This window comes from Neophocaena asiaeorientalis, unplaced genomic scaffold, assembly GCF_003031525.2.
Source record: "Neophocaena asiaeorientalis asiaeorientalis breed wild unplaced genomic scaffold, Neophocaena_asiaeorientalis_V1.1 scaffold98, whole genome shotgun sequence".
Taxonomy (NCBI): Eukaryota; Metazoa; Chordata; class Mammalia; order Artiodactyla; family Phocoenidae; genus Neophocaena; species Neophocaena asiaeorientalis.
The window spans coordinates 229,644-252,686 of record NW_020172459.1 but is presented as its reverse complement, the minus strand read 5'-3'; the positions used below and the strand labels follow the sequence as shown (position 1 = coordinate 252,686).

Genomic DNA, 23,043 nt, shown 5'->3' with positions numbered 1-23,043 from the left:
TAGTGATATGGTTTACTTCCTGACTTGGCCCATCAAATCCTCCTATAACTGAAGGTCCTCCTGTTTCCTTCTCTTCAAGGTGGAATAAAAGGTTTCCAAGAAGCCTGGACTTTAGGGTCTAACATCCTGAAGAGAAGGGAAGCTCTCTGAGATAAGTTCAACATCCTGGAGGTTATGCTGGTTAAGTGCCCTGGGTGAAAGGAGGAACAGCCCAGGAGAAAGTCAAACAGAAAACAGTGACTCAGCACATCCTTTGGAGACTTCTAATAATGGCAGAGGAAAATTAGCCAAAATTTGCTAAAGGCACTAAAGCCCCAGAAAGAAGGGAAGTGCAGAGAAGTGCAAGGGATTTCCTGATTAAGCTGTAACATAAGAGCCTAATAAGGTTAGCATAAAATAGTGAAAAAGAGAAGGGTAAAAAAATTGAAGGATCTTGTTGGGACACTTGGTGGGCTATACCCTAGCAGTGAGAATAAACCAGAAATAGACCAGGTCTTACAAAGATTGAAAACCAGGCTCAAGAGTGTTCAGTCACCTACTGGGTTGAAATGATTTGCCTCTACTCTAATCACTTGCCAGGGGATAGAGTGAACTATACCTGAAGGAAAATGACATCATCTAGAGTCTCATTAATTTTTGATACACAGTGACTGGCTTTTAATCTAACAGTATGAGGTACAAAAATCCAGACCAAGTGAAAAAGCCAACAATAGGAATATAGCAATGGAAAATATACCAAGAAATATAACCCTAACCCTAGCCCTAATAATAGGGTCAAGAAAATAGATGACAAGTTGCATAAATTCATTAGTCGACTGGAATATAGCAAAATGAATCAAATGGAATTTATAAAAATTGAAAGATACAAAAATGAAATTAAGAACTCAGTAGGTTGGACAAAACTGAAAGTAGGATTGGTGAACTGGAAGATAGGCTAGTAAAATAAACTCTACTTTCCTATCTGTCTACATATTAGTGAGAAAAAAAATGAACATACACTTAAAACAAAAAGAAAACAAAAGAAACCTAAGGAGCACAGTGAAAATATCTAACATACATCTAATTTGAGGGCCAAAAGGGGAGACAGAAAGAATGAGTTAGAAGAAATGTATCGGAGAGTGGATGAGAATTTTCCCAAAACACGAAAGATACACACAACAGATTTAAGAAATGAGATGAGTTTTAGTGTAGTGTTCTCCCATTGTTGCTTGAACAAATTACCCAAAACCAGTGGCTTAAAACAACATGCAATTCTGTAGGTTGGGTTCACCCAGTTCCTCTCCTTAGAGTCTCACAAGGCTGAAAACAAGGTGTTGGCTAGCTTAGTCTCTTATCTAAGTTGGTTAGGTTTTTGGCAGATTTCAGTCCCTTGCAGATATAGAACCCCATTCCTCTGGCTACCAGCTGGGGTTCTCTTTCAACTCTTTAGACCAACTGCATTCCCCATCATACTGCCCCATCCATCTTCAAACAACCAATAGTTTGCTGATCCTCCTAACTCTTTGAATCTCTCTGAGATTGTGCAAGATACTATGTTGCTAAGATTTCTACTACTTCATAACAAGGATGCCCCTTCCTCCAGTTTCCAATAATGTGTTCCTCACTTCCTTCTGAGTCCTCACCTTGAGTATCCTCCAAGTACACATGTCTATGAATAGTCTCTTCACTGAAGTTTAGGCTTTTTCTAAGATGATTGAGAACTTTTTCTAAAGTTCTCCTCATTCACTTCAGCAGGGTCCATATATATGACTCTATTCAAAGTAACCTAGGCTTTCTCCATCATGTTTTTCAAATTCATCCAACTTCCACCTACTGCCTGATTTCAAGCCACTTCCACCACTTTAGGAGATATAGAAGTAGAGGGAATGCCAAGTTCCAGAAATAGTAAAGGCAGGGGACTATGAAGCTCTTAAAAGTTTCCAAGAGCAGCCAATTGTTCCACACCACTCGATGGAGTATTTATTAGGAAGAAAAGGTAGGTTGAGAAGATCTTGCAGAATCTTGAAAACCATTGCAAAGTGTTTGCAACCTCTTCTGCAGGCAACGAAGAGGTGTCAGAAGGTTATTAAGACTAACAAGCAAACAATTTTGGTTAAATTAATAAAAATGAAAAACAGAGTTTTTTGATACAATCCAAATAAAAATATGTAAAATTTCTGAATTTAACAGGCCAAGATGCAAGATGATGTAACAAGAAAATAAGTAACTCTGGGTTTGAGATCTCGCTCAGCACCTATGGGTTTGGCGAACTGAGGCAAATTCCTTAATGTTTCTGAGTCTCATTTTGTTTATCTGTTGTAGTGGGACATCTCTAAATTGGAGGCTCTGGTTGCCTTAGTAGGAATAAACTGCTAAGTTTGTGTGTGTAAGTGCAGGGATAGGCCAAATCAGCCTCAAGAAATGAAACAACCACCAAGCAAGTAAAAGCCAACTAAAGAGTACCTGCTTAAAGTAGGATATTGGTCAAATCCCAAGTCAATGTCTTGACTTAAAAATGAGAGGGGTTTAATGATATGTGCAGGACACCTCTTCTGCCCCACCCAAGTTCTCTCTGTTCCATCTCACTCCAGACATTACCCTTAGGGCAGATGCTACCTGACAGCGTCTTACCTCTGACCTCTCTTTTAGACCTCTCCCTTAGTGCCTTGGGATTCTTCTGGTGTCACAGCTGGGGCCATCTGTGTGTCTCAGCCTCAATGCTTGCACAGCCTAGAGATGTCACAGAATTAACACCTTGGGTGACCCTTCACCAAGAGCGGTCAAGAGTTGACCTGGCAGGATCTGGATTTCTCCTCACTTTGTCAAGCGTGTCTTTCTCAGAATTGCTACACCACCTTGTTTGCAGGATAAGTAAGGGGGTGGAGGAATGGAGACAGGGCATGCAAAAAGTCAAGCACAGTCCTTGGCACACAACAGATATTCAGCAAAGGCCAGCCACTTTGATGGCAAGATTGCAGGCAGCAGTCTGAGGACATGGAGTGACTTGGGAGGGGTTCCAGCTTCTCCTGAAATCCACCCCTTTGCAGTCTCCCTCTCTGCCCAACGAGAAATCTGCCCTGGATGTCAGAACTGAATTTCCTCTGACATTTTCCCTTTTCTTTTCTTCCTATAAATGGGAACTGAAGTATAAAAAGTCATGCACTGCCTACTGCCTTCATCACGGCTTTTTGGAGAAATGTTGGCATTTAAATGCCAGACTGGTGATGTCAGGATGAGGCCAGTGTCAGGTTTGTCTTGGGGTCAGGGGTAAGGGGCAGGGGTCCTCTTTGGTTTCTGATTTAATAAGAAGATTGCTTCCAGCCAAATGCAAGGCCAGCAAGGTCAGTGCTGAACACACACAGCTCCACTGAGGAATAAAGGGGCCAGATGGTTATTACATTGTGTGTGTTTCTTGTAAAAGAAAAAAAAAATTTTAAAGGTGACTATAGCAGAAGTAGTTCATCAAAAGAAAGGCTCAGCTCATGCAGACAACTTGTGGCTTGGCTCTGTACCAGAGGGAAGTTTCCCCCCATGGCGGCTTGGCTGGTGGTGGAGGCCACAGCACTGCCACGCTGTGGAAATGGAACTTGCCGCCCTTCAATGAAGCCTCCTATTTTGAGGCTTCAGAAAGGGTAGCTGATGACAGGTGTGCTGGCTGGTGGGCCAGAGTAATGTGGCTCCAACTCCACTCTGCTGCCTCAGAGCTGTAAGACGTGGGCATGCCAATGAATCACTTTAACTTTCATTTTCTCATTTGTAAATATAGACTAGAAATATGCACCCTCTGTAACAAGGTTATGACAAGATACCTTACCTAAGCCACCTGGTGCACATCAGCTGTTCAGGAAACATTGGATCCATCCTCCTTTAGACCTGGGGTCCACTGAAGGGGTGCTGAGAGTCCTGAAAGAGGTCTTATCCCCTACGTGGAAGATGGATTGGTGAGAAACCCCATAAGCTAAGGTGTGCAGCCCATTTAAGTGATGCTCCAACATTACTTTTTCTGTGGCATTTACTTCAGGAACATCCATCACCCTGGGCACTTTTGTGCTGATGTGGTCCTCCAAGGATAGTCATGGCACTGCCAAGGTAATTCCATGTTAATTAACTGGGCTGTTGTTCCAAAGTGTTAATGGCCAGAACTGTAATTCAATCAAGTAAATAACATTGCAAACAGTTAATAAAAGCAATGAAATTTGTAACTACTGATGAATGTGATTTCATAAATCAGTCAGTGGTCTGTCCCTGCCACACACATATCAGACAATCAGCATTACTAATGCTGCCTGTGAATCTGTTAAGAATTCTTCCTCCATACATTTTTTAAACGAATTTTGTTTCTTTTTGTCTCTTCCCCCCTCATTAACTTTCAACATGTGTTTTTCTTAAGGTTCCACCTTTGGGGAAATAGCATTCTTGCCCACTGACACCACTTGTGGATTCAGTCTTATTATGAGCTGAGACTCCAAACACCACCCAACTTGTTATAATTATTTTAATGCCCTCAGTTTTTCAGTTACAATTTATTTTCCAAATCCAAAAGTAATAGAGTGCTAGGTCCCCGCAGGGTTCTCAGCATGTGGATGAGAACATTAAGTTCTGAGAAGTGGTTACTTTCTCCAGTGTATTTTCAGACTTCAGCAGACCCCTGCCTGCAACCCCTCACTTTGAGCCCCAATCTGCCAACTCTGACCTGGGTCCTGAGGACTCACAGATGAAATGGACACTGCCTCTGCTCTCAGAAAACTCATGCCCATCATTACATCACTGGGCCTGTGTAGCACATGTCCCCCTGCCATCTACAGGTCTCTCTTGGTGCCACACCTGAGTGTGAGGGCTCTGCAAGAAAGAAGATGCATGCCCCCAGCCCCGGTCACCTCTTCTCTGCCTAGCGAGTTTGGTGAGGGAGTCCAGCAGAAGCTGCATTCCTCCACACCAGTCTTTGGGCTGAAGGAGGCATCATGTGGTCTGCACCTTCTACTTCCAAATGAGTCCATGGCACATATTTGAGTAAACTGAAGGGCAGTGAGGGTGTGAGGTGACAAGAGCCAATACTCAGAGAGAGGGTTGGGGGCAGCGTAGGTGCTGGAAAGAGCCCCTGGCAGGGAGGTGAGGGCTCTGGTTCCCACCTTGACTTTGTTATGCTGCTCTCACCTCCTATCCACTCTCTCTTGCTCTCCACATCCGACCCACCACACACCCACCAACTCACTCAGATGCTCGCCAACACACCCACTGCCCCACCTACTTGCTCACTTGGTTGCTGCCCACTCCAATTCCCTCATGTACTCACCCCTCACCCCTGCACTCACTAACCACCCACCCCACATATTTAGCTACTCACCCCCTCCCTTCTCACCACTTCCACCCATGTAGACCCTCACCCACTCCCACACTCACTAAGCTGCCCACCTGCCCCCTTCCTTCTCACAAAAGGCTGCTGACCTCTGACTCTTTGGGAGCTGTGGGCTTCACTGGGAGAGACAGAGAGGAATCAATCTCAGTAGCCAACTGAGAAGGGCTTCTGGGCCAGTGGGAGAGGAACAGTGGCAGCAGCACTGAGAGTAAGTGATAGGGGAGAGCCAGGGGGACAGGAGCAGAGGAGAGAGAAGTGACCAGCCTGGGGCAGGGAGGAGAGGGGCTCTGATCCAAGAGCTGAACCACCAAGTAAGGAAGGACGAGGCTAGGAGGCATGAATGGGGCTCCCCGTCTTGAGGAAATGCCTGAGTTTAGAGTAAGGGGATGGGGGTGGTGGGGACGGGACAAGGGGCAGTCTATAGGGGCCACCGGGAGCAGCTCCTGCTGGCCTGAGGAGTCTGGGGTCATTAGACAAACTAGGGATCAGGCTGGAGGCAACAGGGAGCGATCAATGTGTTTTTTAGGCAGGAAGGATCCATTGCAGATTTGATGACACAATCAGGGCTTTTACCTCATCAGTCTGTGGTCTCCCAGACCCTTCGAATGACCCCACTTTGGAAATCTCTAAGGTTGGTGGGAGAACGGGACACAAGAGGGGTTGAAGGATATCCTCATAAATGACTGCTGAGCTGTCACAGAACAGAAGAGAGACTCTTGGCTCCCTGCTCCAAGATGGATTGGTCTTTGGCCCCAGAAGATGAGCACTTAGCATCTGTGGTCTGTGCACATGTGAGCCCCACCTCCGCCAGAGACAAAGGCTCTGACGCAGCTTCTCAAGTGACTGCACAGCTATCTTGGCTAGTACTATTCATTACCCAGTGATACAATGCTGGAGAGTTTGATACACAAACTCTCTGAACAGAACTGTGGCTGGTCATGTATCATGCAAGGAATCTCCAGGTAAGAGAGGACTCCAATTCGCTCCCTGCCCTTGTCTCTCTGCTCAGCTGGAGCACTGCTGTCTTGTCATCTGTCCTTGCCATACCTTAGTCCAGTAAAGGCCGCAAGAAATCTGACTAGATCAAGTGAGGGCAATTCCTTCACTATAGGGTCTTCCCCACGCCTAATGACAGAGACTTAAAGTCCAGGTGTGGAATGAGACAATTCTCAAGCTGATAAAAAGTTTTTCATCCATAGTCCCAAAGAGTTCCAGTTGCCCAGCCACAGAGATGTGGGCCCTGAAGCTTCTTGGAGCGAATTTCTCTAACCCTTCCCTGAACAGGCACAAGGTTTGGGGGCCATTGTCTTTTCTCATTCCATAACCATCATACTGGAGATAACTTTCCAAGGTGGGTACATTATAATGATTTAGAAAGTTAAGAAAATATTAATTACACATAGATGCTCACACATAAACAGTTCACACACAGACACAGTGAGGCTGTGACTACTCAAAATTCTTGCTCCCTTTAGTAGAACGTGTTCCAGGGATTTTCATTCCACATTCACTGACTTCCTGCCTTGTGGTCCCAAGAGACACACAGCTGTAAATCACAACCCCTGCCCTCGAGTTATCTCCCTCAGTTCACTGAAGGAGGCCATTGGAATAATAATTAAAATATAGTTGGACAATCTATAACAGTGATTAACAAAAACAACATCACAGAGAAGGGCACCTGCCTCAGCTTGGGAGCCATATAAGGCTTCACAAAGGGTTTATATGTGAGCTGGGTTTTGAAGAATGAGGTAGAGAAAAGATAAGGGACTCTCTAGAAAGTAGAGGAGATTAGTGCAAAGGCATAGAGATTTTCAAGGGGTTTTCACATCTGTAATTCATCCCACATGTCCAGGTCTAAAGGGAAAGATGGGGAGTGGTGGAGGATGAGAGGGAATGCCATGGGGGCTTAGCCTCTAGGGAGTTTGGACCAGAGCCTAAAGCTATAGGGGTTCCCTAAAGGGTTTTGAGAAGATGAAAGACAAGATCAGATTTGCATTAAAAAAAATAAAAAACTGTTCTTGCTGCAGAATGGAGAATAGATTGGAAGGGAACATGACTAATAGAGATACTTTCTAGCTAAGAGATGATAACTGATTAGCAATAAGGACAAAAGATGTAACCAAAGGTATCAAGGGGGTGGGATTGACAGGGCCAGTTTTCCCATCAGATGGGGAGAGTAAGTGTTAGAGGAAAGATCAACACTTTCAGGATGCTGGAATGAGGCAGCCTTCACAAGAGAGTTTTTGTTCAGTTGAGTCTGTGGTATTTCTTGTACTCTCAGGTAGAGAAGGGCAAAGGGCAGTAGGCTCCACGGGTCAGGGCTCAGGTCTTAGGTTTTTTAATTGGCAAACCTTATTCTTTGTTTTAAGCAAAATTTTATCTTATTTTAAGTAATATATTTTTATTGAAGAATACAGTTGACCCTTGAACAATATGGGGGTTATGGGTGCCAACCCTCCAAGCAGTGGAAAATAGTGGTGGCACAGACATTCCCTCCTATTTTTATATGTGCTTAGTGAGGCTAAGAGCTAAAATAAAATGCAGAAGAGGTAAATGCATGTATTCCCACTGCCATCTTTGCTAAAATGTCTTCCATCAGTCAGCAAAAACTTGGCTGTGAATTTTAAAATCTTAGAAATTACCTGCTGGGGCAAAGACGTACCTTAGTGCTCATAGTATCTAGGCCTCCTTTCCTGACCAGGCACATGCATGGCTACAGTCACAGCTCTCTGCAGTGTGAATGAAGGGGAGCCATAGACTAGGTCTCATCAATGGAATATGAGCATTAGGCATAGGTGTCATTTCTGGGCTGAAGCAGTTAAAGCAGCCCCAAAGAGCCACCTACATTCCAGAGTGCGGTTTGCAGGAGTGAGATGTAAACTTACATTGTGTAAGTCTGAGGTCTGGTGGTTGTTGGTTACTACAGCATGATCTAGCCTATCCAGAATCAAATGGGTTTATTCTCAAAACTTTAGTCTTAGTGTTTCCTGGGTTTCTCTTTGCTTTGAAATGAAGATAAAACAGGCAGGAGAATCAGAAGTAAGTAGGTGTCCAAACCTGAGAAATTATAAATTTGCAGCTAGCATCATACCACCCCAAGAGGGAAAAAAGACAATAAAATATTTTCAGGAGGAGTTTCAGGAGCCACCTTTCCCAAAGTTCTAAGACCCAATCCAGATTCCCTTCATGAGGTAAGTTTAAAGTGTGTTAAAGCTGTTCTGACATATTTTGATACAAAAACTACATTAGGGATGGTTAAGACTAGCTAGAAATTAGTGGAAAGAGAGCCTGATTTTATGTCAGTGTTTGAGGTCATTTGGGATTTGTTCCAGTTAATCAAGCTCATGAAATGGGGAAAAGCTCCAACCCCACCAAAATTCCTGAGGAAAGCTCACCCTCGTCTGCAGTCACTGACTCCTAGGAAGTACTAGGTAGCCTCTGTAGTACTATTTCCCCAAAATCAGATCTTGGGGCTTACTGCACCCACCAGAAACGATAAGCCTAGACCTGGGAAGATTCCCTGACATTGATGTTGGGGGATCACAGGAGGCAGTGAAAAGAGAATCTGATCAAGAGACCTGAATTGTAGCCCTGCCTCTGCCAAAAACCACCTATGGGAATTTGAGCAGATCTTCCTTTTCCACCCTGAGCTTCAGTTTTCTTACTGAAAATCTCTTCTAGCCTACAAACCCTAAGTATTCTGAGACGGGTTACTCTGTAGCAGTGGTTTACTTCTTGGCCAGCACACAGGCATTTAAGCTAATGGAATACTTCTGCTCAAGGAATCAGCTTCCTAGCTATTTGTTTATTTAATTTACTTACGCACAAACTGTGCAGGACTGCCTGAATAGTGGCCTGGCATGCAACACACACGCAAGATCAGAGACGGCAGCCCTTTTGTGATGAGAGGTCGATTGGCCTTGCCCATGGCCCGCCAACCCCACTCTGGCTGCCTTTTTGTCAGCTCTCTCTTTATACTCATTCTGTTTCCAAATTCTCTGCTTTTCAAGCCTGCAGTATTTTACCTTGTGCACAGAACGTGTATAAAACGTGACCTAATTAAATTAGAAATCATTAATGGGAAGCTAACAGAGGAAACCACTGTAGTTTAGAGGTGTTATAGCCACTGAATCAATAACACTCTTCTCCCACATGACCCACATTCACAGGATGCCTTCCATCCCACTATCCTTGTTCTCTATCCTGAAACTGCAGGTCTGAGTATCCTTCTCATTCTTCTCATGAGGGCTCCCTCCAGTTGTCTTCAGATCTGGAGGCACTGTTTTATAGGCAGGAGTGATCATGAAAAGAATTGGTTGTGTAACAAGAGGCAGTCATCAACAGACATTTCTTTTTTAGGGGTATGAAGTTAAGTGGTGGGAAGTAGAATTTCCTTGAAAATCCCCAAAAGGTCATTTTGAGGGTTTTCTTCCAAACATTTCTTTTCCAAGTCTCTGTATCAATAGTATGAATGAACTAATGAAAGAAATATTAATTACAATAAGGGTAGCCCTGTGCCATCAAGAGACTGGCATTCCGGCAGCTCTGCAGACAAGAACATAGACTCACAGCAAGTATACATGGAAAGACACTGACCAATAACGTGAGGAAGAGGGGCCCAGCCCAGCGAGCAGAGCGTGAAATCCAGAGCACATAAGAGTGTAGCTTCATCCTCGCTCTGTCACTCATGCACTAGATGCTCTGAGCTGCTTTACTGATCTGTGCATTAACAAATTCATCTGTAAGTCACAGACTTAGAGAAAGAACTTACGGCTAGCAGAGGGGGAAGGGAGGCGGGGAGAGATAGTTAGGGAGTTTGGGATTGAAGTGTACACACTCTTCTATATTTAAAATGGATAACCAACAAGGACCTACTGTATAGCACAGGGAACTCTGCTCAATATTATGTAACAACCCAAATGGGAAAATAATTTGAAAAAGAATAGGTACGTGTATATGTATAACTGCATCACTTTGATGCGCAAGTGAAACTAACACAACATTGTTAACCACCTATAGTCCAATATAAAATAAAAAGTTGAAAAAAAAAACACAAATTCCTCTGTAAAAGGGCTGAGTGGTTGTTATGAGGCTTAAACAAATTGATATATGTAAGTGCGTACATGCCTGACATACATACATGCTAGATTATCCAGGGCAACTGTGGTTGAAGAAAGTCACACAACTGGCAGCAGGATGTGATGGTCTGTAATGGTGACCCAAAAAATAAAGGTGAAATGGTATTTTTGCTAGTTGTTAAATTGGTATGTTTTAGAGGCATTCACTTAAATAATCTCTTTGTCATGAACATTTTACTGACTTGCTTTCCCTTGCATGTATGAGCAGTGTTATTTCTTATGTGCTATACAAAAGTTGAAGGTTAATTAGCAGTATAACTAAATAGTAACACTGCTAGTCTTCTTCACACAAATTAAAAAAAAAATCTTCTCTTTGTAAGGCTGTGGGGTTACCACAGAGAGTGCAGGTTGGGTCTTGCCCCCTAAATCACATCAGAGATGATTGGTGAGGAGTTTAAGGACTCTCCAGAGACCTTACAAAGACCTATGACGCAAGGACACTCAAATGTGAGACCAAGGGAGAGGCTGGAGTTGGAGGGTTCTGAAGGGTATGAAGGACAAGGATCTTGGGGAGCAAGAGAAGCTCAGAGACTACACCCCAAACCCTGAACCTGGCCTGCTGCTCCAGAGACAAGGAGACCTGAGGACCAGGACTGCTTCATTCCTTGTTTTTTCTAAACATGAAGAACCCAGCTGGGACCAAGCAGTGTGATGATGGTCTAATCTGACTTGTATTGGTCTCTGTGGCTAAAGAATCTATATGGGCATCAACCATGCATAAAGCAGCTTCTAACCCACACCATTTCCTCTGTGCTACAAGGGAGCCTTCAGAGGGAGGTTTCCAAGTGTGGATGTCAGTTACTGTCACTCATGTCATCAAGGAAATGGTCTTGAGCAGACTGAAATGACCTCCTGTTGACCTTGGATCCCACCTTTACTTGCTATGGTTTGATGCCAAACAGAGAACACAACCAGGCTTTATCTGTGCAGGCTTAACAAATATGGGTCTGTGGTTGTTAGTCTTTCACTTTAGGTGTTGAGCAAAAGCCATCATTCTTTTCCCTCCTGAGCATCTTCTCTATTGCAGGCACTCAGTTAGGTATAGAGGTCACAGAGATGTACTCCGTCCCAGAATATGTGGCAGCTAACAGAGATGCACACAAAAAGTAGACCAGAGAAGGAAAATGACAATGCCAGCAGCTAGTCCCTGTTTCCACTAGAAAGCAAGCTCCACCTGCAGTGGCTCCCGACCCCTGCATGCTTCCATCACCGACACTGCCAGCCCCTCAGGCTCTGGTAGCAGCTCTTCCCCTTCCCCTCCCCCATTCCTCCCCTCCCTTCTTCTGCCCTCCCTACCATCTAATCTGCTCTCTTCCCTTACTTTTCCTTCCCTCCTGCCTTCTCTTACCCTTTTATATTGTTCTTCCTTTTCTGCCCTTCTTTTCTTTCTGCCTTTCACATTTTTGATAGACACAACTCACACTCAAATTTTCCACTGTCATGGAGCATTTTAAAAGAACTTCTATTAAAGAAATGTCTTCTTGAACTTAGAAAACAAATGGGGAGGTCAAGTCCTCTTTTCCCTATTCCTTCCTTTCTTCTCATTCTCTCTCTCTTCTCCCCCTTCCCCTCTGCCCCTCTCCCTCCCTCTTTTTTTCTGTCTCTCTCCTTGGAACAAGGCTGGCCATCTTGCCTTCAGTTCACTTCTCTCTGCGGCACTGTGGAACCATCGGTCATCTCTTTGGGATTAGGGTCCACTAGAGGGCAGGCTTGAGTAGTGAGAGCAAGAAACCTCATAAGAGTCTTAGGTCACGTGATCCAGCCAGTCCTGGATGAGACCCCACACAGGGCATTTGGAACCAGGTCGTGATTAGCTCACCACTGCTCTTCCTTGGGTCTTTGTGTTTTGAGGACACCTCTCTATTGAGAGTTTCAGGAAAAGTGTCAATAAAACCTGAAGCCTGCTGGAACAACGTCCTATTGCTTAAAATATTCACCCCAATTCCCTAACAGAATTGAGGGTGACAAGGGGCATCACAGACACATAGGAAGGGAGAGCACATGGTACTCAAAGAGTTGCTTCTCTTCACATCTACCAAGAACAAAGCAAGTAAGAAGGGGTGTGGCTTACAGGGAGGCTTTGGACTTAGTCTCTAGTGCATCTAGTTTATGATGAGACATGGGTGCATGCTGCTGAGGAGTGGTAGTCAGAGGCAACTGACCGAGGAGAGAGAATATCTTAGTGATTGCAAGAGAGTGGGAGAAACTCATTGTTCCTCTGATTCTTGATTCCCTCATCTACAAAACTGGAGACAAGCAGACAGTGTATAACTTTTTTCCGTAGATTTTGTGTACTCAATATCAAAGTCTTCCTTCCATTGCAAAATAGATAGACTACAGTATGAGAACATTAGAAAGAATACTCAGAGAGCTGCAGGAGGTCAGTGAACAGAAAATGTGACATTTGGAATGACTTATTTAACAAGTTGCTGGCAGAATGAACTGGGATGGGAGCAACTGCCCTCAGGAAGTGAGAAGTAAGAAAGGGGAAGAGTACATCCACATCCAAGTTGGGCTCACTGTCTGCAAGTCTGTAAAATCTATGGGTAAAGAAAATTTGGAGAAAATATTTTATAAACAGAAAACTCCCAAATATTGATTAATTATCTTTTATAAATGTAGGAAACATAGAGGCTTGGCCTGGTAAACTCCAAGAGTGGAGAAGACTGAGACAGTCTAGACATTGAAATAGGATCCCATCATAGAGTGGGGTTGGTGGTAGGGTCAGAGCCCGCTGCAGATGCCAAGAGGGTGTCTGACCCTCTACAGGGGACCTGTGAGGACACCAGAGCAGGGGCAGCACAGAGGGGTCCATAGCAGGGCCACTGAGATCTTCCTCACCCTCTCCTTCAACAGAACCCACATCAATGTCCTCATAATTCTCCTCAAGGGCAGTCGTGTCCTCACGGGGCTCAGAAAACTCTCCTTCCTCATATTCTCACTCATGGACCAGTGAATAGAGGCACTTATGGGAGCAGTGGAAAGACTCAGAGTTCCAAGAAAGCAGCTCCCCAGGAAGGTTTCCATCAACCCTGGTGGATGCTCTGACCTGTGGGGAGCACTGTACCCCAAATCAGGACATTGGTGAGAGGGGGAGGTCTTCAAACACAGTCAGTGAAGCCAGGTTAGGGCGTCGGGATGGGGACCCAAGGCCAGTCCAGATACAGAGGAAAGCGGAAGGAACCAGCATGTGTTCGTGGGCATTACATAGTGCACTCCAAATAGCACACGGGCTGCCCCGCCAACCTTTGCTTATGAAATCCTCACACAAACCAAAGAGTACTGATGTACAACTTAGTTTTCACTTGAAGTAACTGGGCTCAGAGTTAACAAGCACCTGATATCACCATGAGGACTTGAAGTCAGGTGTAAACTCTGTTTGGGCTCCCAAGTGTGTGCCCCTGATCCAGCACTCCTGTAGTCCCCTGTGCCTACTGACCAGGTTGCTTCTGGAGCCTGATGAGGGAAGAGACTTCGAGGAAGGCTTGAACAGTGGGAGCCAGGAGGCTTGTTACCTGCCGTCATGGGAGAGAGAATACCAACACACCTGAAAACAGCTGCAGACAACAGAGGCCCGTCTAGAATTAAACCTCCAAACCACACTCTGTGTTGCAGCTCCAGCATGCTGTTGCAGGTCTGCTGGCTCACCCATTGGCATGGGGATGCAGCCAGCTCCCCAGCCCCTGCAAGCTCTCCTCCTGGGGCTGCTCCCATTCCTGTGGCCACAAGTGGGCCGGCAGCAACACTAGCTCCTGTGAAGTCTCCTCACTCAGCTTCTTGGACACCTGGGCCAGATCCACATGTAGCTCCATAAATAAGGGCACCATCTATTCTGTAGGACACCCCCATCATTGCAGGTGGCTTCCAGGTCATCCTCATGGGTTCCAGCTGCTCCTTGCAGGTTTCTGTTCATCCTTGCTCTCTTCCACCAAGAGAGTCATGCATAGTTACTATAAAGATTTTAAAATATATCATGCAAATGAAGACTTAACCTAATGTCTAGCACGTAGTAGGTCCTCAATAATGGTAGCTATCACCGTGTCATTAGGAAACTGGATTAGTTTTAGGAGCGGTTTCCACATGGATGGAAATACTTCATAGATTTTAGAATCTGAATGTAAGATCAAAGACTCTGCACTGCAATTCCCATGATGAGGGGTTTAATTATGAACAATGGGAAGGACAATGCATCTGGATTGTTTACAGACAGCTAGTGACCTGACATGCTAAATATAGCTACAGCTTCCTAACTGAAAGTCAATCTGCTCTGTGGAAACAGACCGAAAGCACCACTGCTGGGCAACGTTGGTAAGAACAGTTGGAGCAAACGTTTTCCTCCTAGACACTGAGTGACAAATCACAGCTGTCAATGAATAAAACATTCAGGCTCAGCAATCAAGCAATAGGTTTTTAAGGAGCCTTCCCATTTATCAGGTTAGCTATTGATTACCTGTGAAAAGTCATTGCATCAGAGGACTAATGAATGGGAGACCTGAGCTCCAACACGCAAGGTGAACAGGTTTGTAAGTTTGCCTCCAAGAACTTGATAATATTTAGAGCTGCCCCCAAGTATTAAGGAACTTATCACAAATATAAGCACATGCCATTGGATTTCTGATTACCAATAACAGGTGTATAAAGCAAGGAACAGACAAATACTGACTAAAGGAACCTAAGCCAGTCGCTCACAAAGCATTTCCCAGAGCCCTAGGACACTGATGGAAACACAATATTGCTTTTGTGTTAATAATAGGGGGTGAGTCCGCAGTTATGAATGCACATCTGAGGTGTTCCCCAAATCCTAGACAAGCTAGATATTGTTTTGTTCAATTTCCCTTCCTCTTCTTTGTGTTTTTTTTTTTTTTCTTTTTTGGAAACAAGATTTTACTTATTTGAGGTGCTCAGTGAGTGGTCAATGTTTAACGACTGGCTCTCAGAGGAAAAACAGCCTTTGTTTTGTAGTGTTTGCAATGTGTGTGAAATAAGTACTTACCCTATACATGATTTCAAGCTGTCAGTGAGACATCACTGACCACAGAATTGGGAAGAAATGCTAGTGGAGGGCTCTGGTGAGTCAGCCTGAGCTGACCCTAGCACACCACAGTGCACCCAGGATCAGCACCCTTCCAACACCGTCTTGGCTGTATTGTCTCTGCTTTTGTGCTGGGAGTCACTCTTATCTCCAAATTAGAAGGTGGGTGACTAGGACTCCTACCTTTCATGAATTTCACATTCATACCACACCTTCTGCCAAGAAACCTTATTCTGTGTCATTTGTAACAGAGATTCAGAAAATATCAAAATGAAATAAATTGTCTCAGCCAGGAAGTTTTGAACTATAAAAATGGGGATGTACAAAACTTAACTTGGCATTCTGAGATCAAAACATAGTTATAGTCTTTCTTAGGTCAAAATAACGTAGATTATTGGATGACTGTTCTTCTGTATTAAGCATGGAGGATACAACGTGTGTGTGTGCTTAATGGAGGTCATCATCCTCTTTGTACTCACATCGTGAGGACTTCTCCTATATTAACCTAAATCCAGCTTTCTCACAACTAGTCTTCTCCGGAAAAACATATCAACCCAAGGTTTAGATGTTTTTATTGTTAATGATGAATGCTCTAAAGTAGTGCTCTAAATTATCCCTATCCTGGAGTTATCATTTTTTGAGATAGAAATGAGGCACTGAGATGCAGTACCTAAAGAAATAATATAGCATAGTAGTCAAAAGTGCAGGCTATGCAGTCAGAATTGAATGTGAATACTGGACCCACTGCTTACCCGTCCTTGGGCAATTACTTCATTGCATCAGTTCTCTCATCTGTGAAATGGAGATGAATTTAGTACTTGCAAGCAGCAGATAATGTCTGTGGGCTGACCTGACAGACATTCCAAATTCCTGTTCTCTCTTATTGCAGTTCACTCCACTGTGATGAGAAAGCCTCAGAGAAAACAAAATGCATAGTTTGCCAACCTTCCTTGTTGAAAAGGATAACCTTATTACACAGTTTTGGCCATAAAATGGAAGTAGAAGTTTCCTGGCACCTTCTTTTTTTTCTTTAATTAATTAATTTTTGGCTGCTTTAGGTCTTCATTGCTGTGTGTGGGCTTTCTCTAGTTGTAGCAAGCAGGGGCTACCCGTTGTTGTGGTGCATGGGCTTCTCATTGCACTGGTTTCTCATTTCAGACTAAGGGCTCTAAGCGCATGGGCTTCAATAGTTGTGGCTCATGGGCTTTGTTGCTCTGCGACATGTGGGATCTTCCTGGACCAGGGCTCAAACCCGTGTCCCCTGCGTTTGGCAGGCGGATTTTTTTTTTTTTTTTTTGCGGTACGCGGGCCTCTCACCGTTGTGGCCTCTCCCGTTGCGGAGCATAGGCTCCGGACATGCAGGCTCAGCAGCCATGGCTCATGGGCCTAGCCGCTCTGCAGCACGTGGGATCTTCCCAGACCGGGGCACAAACCCGTGTCCCCTGCATCGGCAGGCGGACTCTCAACCACTGCGCCACCAGGGAAGCCCAGCAGGCGGATTCTTAACCACTACCGCCAGGATAGTCCTCCTGGCATCTTTAGAAAACAATTTTACTTTGTCTGATAAAAGACAGATGCAGTGAGCAACAGCTTTTCCTTCCTGTCTTGAATTAAATGGGATGCCTGGGGGAGGAGCATCAGCCACTGTGTGGCCATAGGCTAACAGGCAGATGGAAAAGTCCAAGAGAGTCACAGAGAGCCATGAAGCCAAGGCCAGGAATACTATATCTCTAGATTTCCCAGATACAGGATGAAGACATCCCTAATTTGTTTAAGCCACTCTGTATCCGGGTTTTCTCTTATCTTAACATTCCTAATAATAGACTCCTGGACAAAAATTTGTGGAGATTATATGAAACGATACTTGTTGAGTGCTTAACACATTGCCTGACAAATAGAAAGCACTACAAAATGTACACTATTATTATTTATTACTGTACAATCTATCATTAGTCATTACTATGCAGGGTCAATGCCTTCTATTACATACTTGACAACATCTAGCATGGCCAAGTGCCTCAAGATAAAGATTGCCGGGCTTCCCTGGTGTCGCAGTGGTTGAGAGTCCGCCTGCTGATGTAGGGGACACGGGTTCGTGCCCCGGTCCGGGAAGATCCCACATACCGTGGAGGGGCTGGGCCCGTGAGCCATGGCCGCTGAGCCTGCGCGTCCGGAGCCTGTGCTCCGCAACGGGAGAGGCCACAGCGGTGAGAGGGCCGCGTACCGCAAAAAAAAAAAAAAAAAGATAAAGATTGCCATTTGATGCCACAATCCATGCCTTGGAGGAATTTTGAGGTTTAATAAGGACATAATTATATGCATGTATAACAATCTAAAGGCATTTAAAGGCAATGATTAACTATATAAACATTTTGCTCAGGGAAGCACTGTAGGATTTCTGAAAAGGAAAGATCCGTGGGTGAAGTGGTCCAGGGAGACTCCTTGAGGGAGGTTGGTCTTAGGATGGGCCTTGAATGGCAATGATAGAGTGGTGTGCAGGCATTGAAAATGCACGCCAATGGGGATTGCCTGGGGAAATGTCCATAGGATTTTAATAATGTCTGCCCGAAAATATGCTGTTGGCCCCTGCTGATCCCCATAACATCACTCACTCACCCATCCCCAACTCCTGGTGCCCTTTCCTCCAGAGAATCACCCTTGGCTGATAGAAGCTGCCTGGTTGGGCAGTTAAGGCCCCTTCCCTATGGGCAGCTCACGGCTAATGACTGACTGATAAAAGTCTGCTTCTTGCCTAATTGCACTCTGTGGTACAGTCTCCGCTCCAGAGCTCCCTGTGGGATCAGGCTGAAGTCGCCTCCAGCTGAGACCACATCTTTGTTGAGCTCCTTGTCCTATTCTATCCTTCTTCCTTCATCCTCTTTCTCCTGAGATGACTCTCGCAATAAATCAAAGGCATGTGATTCTCTGTCTCAGGAGCCTACTTCCAGAGACACTGGCCTTGTTCATGGTAGATATTCATTTGAGAAATGTTGAGTAAGTGATTGAAGCAATGGTAGCTTCATATACTCATTTGCTTATTCCTTTGTTTATTCTTTCAATAAAGCCATGTTGAGCAGCTGCTGCAGGTTCGCTACCCAGGCATTTATGAAGCAGAGCAAAGACGTAATCTTTGCCTTTTACAGACTCCAATGGATACAGGTAACCAAGCTAGGGTGAAACAGAATGGGGGTAAAGGCACAGGCCCAGAAGCACACAGACTTGAGATGAAAGCTGGTTTATTGCTAGCAGTGCTTAACTGTGCTTAGTCACTTAACTTCTCTGAGCCTCTTTATTTCCTCTGAAATATAGGACTAAACCTATTTACTCGATGATTGATGGAATTAAACGAGATAATGGGTGTAATTTCTCTAACTCATAGCAGAATTCAATGTATGTTAGATGTCAGTGTTATGTTATAAGTGCTACGGCTATAAGTCTTTACCTTGGGGCATAAGAGGAAGAATGCTGTACACATGGGAATGGGACAATAGTTGGAAAAGGGATGCTTCTGTCTATTTCTGGTTCTTCTTTCTAAAATTATTTTGAAGCTCACCCTCTAACAATGCCCTGGGTGTTATGGAAATTCAACTTGAATGTCTCTCTTCCTATTCAGTTGTTACCTAACTGGTAATTTACCAACACGTGATAGCTTTATATTAAGAAGAAGGAAAGGAGGTAAGGAGGAAGAGGAGGCTGAGTAGGAGAAGAAAAGAAAAAGAAAGAGGAGGAAAAGAAAAAAAAATGTTGCAATCTAATCCAGGGTTTATGTTAGCTAATTTGTCAAAAATTTCCTGGCAGAAATGACCTTTCTGAACAGCCCCTGGAATTATTCCTCTCCTGTGGGAGATGGGGGTTAAGTGAGCCCAGTAGCAGCTGCCATACATAATAAGATGAGAAATTATCCTAACCTGCTTCTTTTCTGGAAAAGTACCGATTTGGAGTCACCCCACATTATGTGAAATATTTTCCATCTGCGTCTTGGGTTCCAAATATCCTGGAAGGATCCTACGAAGCAGACAACATGGCTTTTATACCTAGCACAGACACTGGTGTCTAATAATTCTTGAACCTGAAATTTATCGAAAGAAGAGTTGGTAATTTAGCCTTACAAAATGCTATTCGTCTTTTTCTCATAACTGCCAAAAACAATAGTTCATGATGCAAATGAAAAGGCCAGTTTCCTGGAATCATCTGAGAGTGTGATTTATTTTTTGCAAGGTATTGTATCAACTTGAAGTAATTACCAAGCACGTCTGTGATCATCAGAGAATCTGACAAAACATGGACATTCAGCATGAGAGTCCCGGAATGCTAATTTGTAAATCTGTCAGATTCCTCACCGTGGTGAGAAACGGTGTTAAAATTGTTTTCAACATCTTAATTAGCGGTAGCCTTCCAGAGAAATGCAATATCTCCAGCTCCTTTTTTTTCATTTCTTGATTTGTTTTTCAACAAGAAGATTATTAAAATTGGAATCACGATGACCATGAGAAAACAGCAGGCAATTTAGGAATGCTGATGCAAAGGTGATTGGGTGGAGGGGAGTTTTGATTGCTCCAGGATGCTAAACAAGGAGATCAGATTCTGTGTCCTGTGTCCTTTTCTTACACTGACCTTCGGGCTTTAAACTGAGAGTCCCCCTTGGAGGAACCATGGGGTCTCTGGTGTGGAAGAGCAGCGAGCTCCTTCCATCCAGTGTGAAAAACTTCATTCTGTGATGTCCATGGGTAGTAATGCTATCATGGTTCCTCTTTACCGGGTAACACACCAGGCTCTCTGCTGTAAGAGACTGACTCTCTTCTTGTCTAACTTCCCCACAACCCCAGAGCATAGGTACCATCAGCATCCAGATGTTCCAGATCGGGGAAGAGGGGCTAAAAGAGGTGATGGGGCTCACCATACTCACACAGCCAGCAAGTCATTCCATTGCTGGAATCTGTACTTGTACCTGCTGCTTTATCTTGCCCTTGGAGGAAAGGTTCTGCACATCTGCACCAGGAAAGTAGATGCTGACAGCAGGGTTCCCCATCTCCCACAGACCTTGCTTTTTCGCATGGCCTCTGAGCCACAGATGGCTGGCACCCACTCATCTCTGCTGCTAGACCTTTTGCCAGATCTGATTTATAGCTACACTTTTACGACCTCCATAATTCACCTCCAAGTTCTATCCTGAGCATATAAATATATATTTTACATGCTGCTTTGCTTGTCTCTCTAATCCCACCGAATTTTCTGCAGAGTTTATTGATAAATAAGTTTAATTCCAGTATTCTTTGCAGGCCTTCTCCCTGAGTTTGGAACACTGCACTGTACTTACTGTGTGTTTGATGAAGGAGGGAAGCCTGATACTCAGCTTCTTCTAAGTGTCTGTCTAGCAGCTACTTTTTCCCTGCAGAGTGTTCTCCCTCTATGGGAGGAAAACACTCACGGAAAGCAAAACATTAAAAGTCGCTGGAAAGAAGTTTCCTGTAGCACCTCTGTGGGACCACAATTAGTTCTGTCCTATGTTGAAATATTTCACTCCAAGAAATGATACCAGATCAGGGATATCAGCTCGGTGCTTTGTGACCCCCTGGAGGGGTTAAAGAGCTCTCTGCAGGAGGCCCCTTTTGTCTTATCACTTTAGCAGAGCTATATTGTAACCAACCTTAAATCAGGCATCCCCATGCTCTACTCATCTCCTGCTCTAGCACAATTTTCAAAACTTTTGATCACACAAGACCTTGCCTAAACTGTTGGTTCTTTCCTTGATCAAAGAAGTAGACATGAAGAATAAGTCATTAACAGATGATCAGATCTCTTCCCTAGCTTCTTCTTCAGTAATCCCCTAAACAAACTGTGTGAACAGCATAGCATCTAGAGCAAGATCACAAGGATTAGAGAAGCCTGCACTTGTAGTGGGGGATGGCTACGAGTTTGATCCCTATCTCAGTGATTAACTTAGATTACTTCCCCTTTTCCCTTTAAAAACTTTCATGGCTGAGCAGAGTCTTCGGATTTGGTTTTTAGGGGACATGAGTCTACCTTCTCCCCAGATTACTGGCTTTCTGATTAAAAGCAATGTTTCTTTCTACCAACACTTGCCCCTTAGGGATTGATTTTCAAGCAGCCAGCGGCCGGACCTGAGTTCAGTAACACGGACACCTCCCATCCTGCACCCAGAGAGCCCATCTAAGTGGTATGAGGCAGGTTCCACCTAGGGGTTTTTTTTAAAGCCCCGCCCCCCGCCTCTAATATGCAGCATTACCTGTACACGTGCACATTTGTTGGGTTTTTTTCTTTTTACTAATTAATTCTATAAGAGATGGTCAGTTCGTTGTATGTTATCTGAGTTTTGAAAAGGTGTCATGTAAATCCAGGAATTAAAAATTTTGAACACATGATGCCAAACAGTTGGCTGCTGTGGTGTATTGAGCAACAAAAAGGAACCAATGCAGGGAGAAAAAATTAATTCACCACAATCAGCTAGGTTTTCTGTCAGAATAAATAAATTTATATATATATAAAAACAAAAGAAATGATAGACACAGCCATGGCCTAAATAGAGGCAGGGTGGATAGAACAGGGTGTGTGCTTGAGTCCCAGACTAGAGTACATATTTTAGCTCTGCCACGTCCTGCTAAGACATCCCAGGCAAGTAATTGAGCCTCTCTGTTCACCGCTTCCCTCACCCATGACCAGTATCATCAACATAGTAAGAGTTGGTATAAGGGTTATTTTTTAAATCAAGTATAGTGTCAGGTGTCCATTAAGCACTAAATAGAACTATTATTTTTGATATTGTGATTATGTTGTTGAAACGGGTTTATCTCAAATCACAGCTATAATCTGGAACTTGGTAAGACAGGAAACCCACAGATAAAAATAAGTAGAAACCAAAGAGGTAAATGCTTTAAGGTTCAAATGGCAAAGACAGTCAGAGGAAGGAGAGAGCATTCCACATTGGCCAAGGCAGAGTTCAAGGAGTTGGTGGGGCTTCTCCAGAGCCTTCAGGGTCAGGGGGGAACAGGTAGAGGGGACCAGAGGCAGAGCCAGCCCTACACATGGAAATGGTGAGGAGACCACTGGGTGTGGGTGGGAGGAGGCCACCCAGGAGGTTACCAGGCCACACGTAGAGCCCTACACCATCCTACAACCGTCCAGGCTCTGTTGGGAAGTGGGTCTTCCCAGCCCAGGGAATGGGCTGCACCAACAGCACCTGGTCTACGGACCACCATAGGATTCCTTCAGGCCAAGGCTCCTAATGGCCCTGAACCCCGAAAGAAGGTGTTGTGTGTGAGTGGAAGAGGGAGAACCCAGTCTTCTCTGGGAAGATGCAACTTCCTCAAGAGATTTGTAGGGAAACTTGAATTCTGAGAAGTTAAGAACCAGAGGGAGAGCTGAAAGATGAGGTACACCCCAAAACATCTGGGTTTAGAAAGTGGAGCAACTAGCCAGGACATTTATTAGACAGAGAAAAGTTTTATAGAAAAACAATTTAGAAATCAACTAAGACTGGGCGGGGCGCCAAGGGAAGTGACGTGAAGCGGCGGTGCGGC

The 23,043-nt window shown here is 44.4% G+C and overlaps 1 non-coding gene across 1 annotated transcript; it reads left to right on the top strand.

Moving 5' to 3' along the window:
* Positions 1-10,638: 10,638 nt before the first annotated feature.
* LOC112395016 (small nucleolar RNA SNORA19) lies at positions 10,639-10,767 on the top strand. The gene has a single exon (XR_003002281.1). It is a non-coding gene; the product is annotated as a small nucleolar RNA SNORA19 (small nucleolar RNA).
* The last annotated feature ends 12,276 nt before the right edge of the window (positions 10,768-23,043 follow it).